Consider the following 4,297-nt stretch of genomic DNA (forward strand, 5'->3'; position numbering starts at 1 on the left):
GTATGTAAATATATATATATATTTATGAGGATGTGGAAATAGATCTATGTGCACATATTTAGGTTTAGTATGTTAAAATCATTTTATTAGGGGCTCATACAACTCTTTTCACAATCCATACATACATCAATTGTGTAAAGCACATTAGTACATTTATTGCCCTCATCGTTCTCAAAACATTTGCCCTCCACCTAAGCCCCTGGCATCAGCTCCTCATTTTTACCTCTCCTTCCCCCTCCCCCCTCCCTCATGAACCCTTGATAATTTATAAATTATTATTTTGTCACATCTTGCCCTGTCCAACGTCTCCCTTTACCCACTTTTCTGTTGTCCACCCCCCAGGAAGGAGGTCACATGTAGATCCCTGTAATCAGTTCCCCCTTTCCAATCCATCTTCCCTCCACCCTCCCAGTATCACCACTCTCACCACTGGTCCTGAAGGGATCATCTGCCCTGGATTCCCTGTGTTCCTATCTGTACCAGTGTCCATCCTCTGATGGCCACTTGTTTTTAGGTTTAGTATTAAGGTAGCAGATGGACATTGGGCCTCCACTCAAGTACTCCCTCAATGCAAGAATACTTTGTTCTATTAAACTGGCATTCCATGATGCTCACTTTCCTGACATGATCACTGAAGACAAATGGGTGCATAAACGAATGTGGTGAATAAAGCGGATGGTGCCCAGCTCTCAAAAGATATAGCATCTGGGGTCTTAAAGGCTTGAAGTTAAACAAGCATCCATCTCGCTCAGAAGCAACAAAGCCCACAGGGAAGAAGCACACCAGCTTGTGTGATCACGAGGTGTGGAAGGAATCAGGTATCAGGCATCAAAGAACAAAAAATCAAATCATTGTGAATGAGGGGGAGTGCAGATTGGGGACCCAAGACCCATCTGTAGGCAACTGGATCCCCTTATAGAAGGTTTGCTAGGAGAAGACAAGCCATTCAGGGTGCAGTGTAGCAACGATGAAACATACAACTTTCCTCTAGTTCCTAAATGCTTCCTGTCCCAGCCCCACCCCCACCCCCATCATGATCCCAATTCTACCTTACAAATCTGGCTAGACCAGAGGATGTACACTGGTACAGATAGGAACTGGAAACACAGGGAATCCAGGACACATGATCCCTTCAGGACCGGTGGTGAGAGTGGTGATACCGGGAGGGTGGAGGGAGAGTGGGGTGGAAAGGGGAAACCGATTACAAGGATCTACACATAATTTCCTCCTTGGAGGATGGACAACAGAAAAGTGGGTGAAGGGAGATGTCGGACAGTATATGACAAAATAATAATAATTTATAAATCATCAAGGGTTTATGAGGGAGGAGGAGTGGGGAGAGAGGAGGGAAAATGAGGAGCTGATACCAAGGGCTCAAGCAGAAAGCAAATGTTTTGCGAATGATGATGGCAACAAATGTACAAATGTGCTGGACACAATGGATGGGTATATGGATTGTGATAAGAGTTTTATGAGCCCCCAATAAAAAAAAAGATTAGGAAGAGGTTTTAAAAACATTGAAAAATGCATTGGTAGAAAAAGGCTAGGAAAATTGCACTGAGAATGACCATGTTGTGCCATCTTGAAGTGGTGTCAATCAAAAAGTGCAGACTTATCTGCAGAAGGGTTAGATGGACAGAAACACCTCCTTTAGAAGATCATAGACCTCCCTGTGAACTGCCATCAAGTCAGTTTTGACTCATAGTGATCAATATGGATTTCTAAGGCTATAAATATTTATCGGAGTGAATAGCCTCAACTTCCTCCCAGAGGGCAGCCAGTGAGTTTGACCCACTTACCTTGTGGTTAGTGATCCAATTGCTTACTCAAATGTGCCACCCATAAGATCCAAAGCACAAGTTGCTCCCCAGGAAAAAAGACGAAGCTTTCTTCTCCCATAAAGAGCTATGGTCCCAGAAATTTAGAGGACAATTCTACCCTGTTCTAAAGGTCCCTATGAATCAGAATCAACTCGATGGCAGTGTGTTTATATATTATACTATAGACCTAGATTGATGTAGTGGTTACAAGTTGGGCTACCAACGGAAAGGTCAACAGTTTGAAACCACCATCCAGCTCTGCAGGAGAAAGACAAGGCTTTCTACTCCTGTAAAGAGCTGCAGTCTACAATTTAGCCAACCGTCCTCCTCCTTGTGGGGGCCGGTGTGCAATGGCTGCAAACAGAAAGCCCCCTCAGTAGTATATGCAGCCTATTGACATGTAGAGGCTGCCCTAAGGGACCTTGGAGACAACCCTTTGCTGCTTTTCCATGACTCTGGCCTGGCTAATTTCTGCTCCCGGTAACCTAGGCTCCAAAATGGGATGCGAGGTGCTTTTGCGAAAACCCAGGGCACAGTGGCTAGAGTCCACATTAGCCAGGTCATCATGTCCATCAGCACCAAGCTTCAAAACAAGGAACCTGTGATTGAGGTCTTATGCAGGGCCAAGTTCAAATGTCCTGGGCATCAGAAGATCCACATCTCTAAGAAGTGGGGCTTCACCGATTTTAATGTGGATGAATTTGAGGACATGGTAGCTGAGAAGTGCCTCATCCCAGAGGGCTGTGGAGTCAAATAGATCCCTCACCATGGCCCCATGGACAAGAGAGCCCTGTCTTACATGTGCCCACCAAATAAAAATTGAACTTCCTGAAAAATAAAAATTATTATTATTATAAAAAGAGTTGCCGTCTGGGAAACCCACAAGGGCAGTTCTACCCTGCCCTACAGGGTTGCCATGAGTCAGAATCAACTCAATGGAAGTGAGTTTGGCTTGGGGTCTTATAGGCCGAGATGGAAGAAACGTCAAGAAACAATAGCTTCACATTTTGATGTTTTCTATTTAGTAAGGGTTCCTATCATTTTGTAGCAATACTTTTTGATGTACTCTCGCACAATACAAGTGCCTTTTTTGCCTTGCAAAAAGAGTTTCAGGACAATTCTTCAAATTTCACCCAACCAGATTGCTCTCCTTATATCTCTTTTATAGCAATTCTAGAACTGTCCTCGTTCCAGGGCCCTTCTCTGTCCCCTCCCTTCCCTTTCTTACTTGATTACCGATTAGGGACCTTTCTCAATTTTAGCATATCAATATGAGCAAATTGCTTACCTTTCTGAGTCTCAGGTTCTCCGATTTTGAAATAAAAATGACATCTCTCTCATTGAGAACAGTGAGAATGGTAGGCAATGCTGTACATCAGTCTCCGAGGATAGAGTTGGCACTTGGTAAACCCCGGGAAACGCTGATGCATTCATTCCATTTCTCAGTCTGTCATTTGGATGGACATGTATGTCCATTAAATGCCATTAAAATAAACATTTGTATACGTATACTATAAGCCAGACAGTAAGGGGGCCCCTGGAGATGTAACCAGGAGCTAGACGTGGTTCTTCTCCAGATGAGACAGGAGTTGAGGACAGTACTCCAAATGTCTATCAGACGGACCCACCCAGACCTTCTGGCTTGGGATCTGGGAAGGAAACTTTTATTAAAATCCCCCCAGATGTTCAGATGCACAGCCAGTGATGTGCTGCAGAATCATTCTGCGCGTTAAAGCTCACCCACCCTAATCCAAGGACAACACTTCCTAAAACACTGAGCCAAAGCCCGGCCCGGGCAGACAGTGTAGTTAGGTTGTCCATGGCCTTTTGGTTATGACAGTCAGTATCTGTGTTCCTTTCCTAGGACTGCCCTAATGAAGAACCACTGCCTGGGGGATTAAAACCGCAGCGATTTATTCTCTCCTGATTCCAGAGGCTTGAGGTCCAACGCCTTCCTAGTTTCTGGTGGCAATCTTTGGCATGCCTTGGCTTGTAGGTCCATTAGCCAGTACCTGCCTCCATCTTCATCTGTGTGTGCCTGGAGCCACCTACCCTTTTCTTAGAAGAACAGAGGGTCTCCGTGAGTCAGAAGTGACTCAATAACAGTGAGTTTGTTTGTTTTGGAGTCATTACGTTTTAGACCCACATTAATCTGGGATGACTTCACCGTGACTAAGTAACATCTGCCATTTTCAAGTTAGTCTGCGCGTACAAATTCTGGGTGGACATGAATTTTTTGGAGGGTATATTAGTCTGGGTACATTAGAGAAATAAATCCATAGAAACTTCTATGTATAAGAGTCTTATGTAAAGGGTAAGTGCATATCAAGAAAACATCCCAACCCAGTGCTGCCCAAGCCCGCAAGTCCAACACTAACCCATATGTCCAACACCAATCCACAAAGTCCTCCTCCATCTCACAAAACAGACGCAATGATGCTGACTGCAGGAGGAAAGCTGAGTCAGTGAATACGTAA

General features: G+C 44.5%; 1 non-coding gene across 1 annotated transcript; it reads left to right on the forward strand.

Moving 5' to 3' along the window:
* The first annotated feature begins 2,117 nt into the window (after positions 1 to 2,117).
* LOC142447598 (small nucleolar RNA SNORA70) lies at positions 2,118 to 2,254 on the forward strand. The gene has a single exon (XR_012784270.1). It is a non-coding gene; the product is annotated as a small nucleolar RNA SNORA70 (small nucleolar RNA).
* The last annotated feature ends 2,043 nt before the right edge of the window (positions 2,255 to 4,297 follow it).

The sequence above is a fragment of the Tenrec ecaudatus genome, chromosome 4 (assembly GCF_050624435.1).
Source record: "Tenrec ecaudatus isolate mTenEca1 chromosome 4, mTenEca1.hap1, whole genome shotgun sequence".
In the NCBI taxonomy this organism is placed as follows: Eukaryota; Metazoa; Chordata; class Mammalia; order Afrosoricida; family Tenrecidae; genus Tenrec; species Tenrec ecaudatus.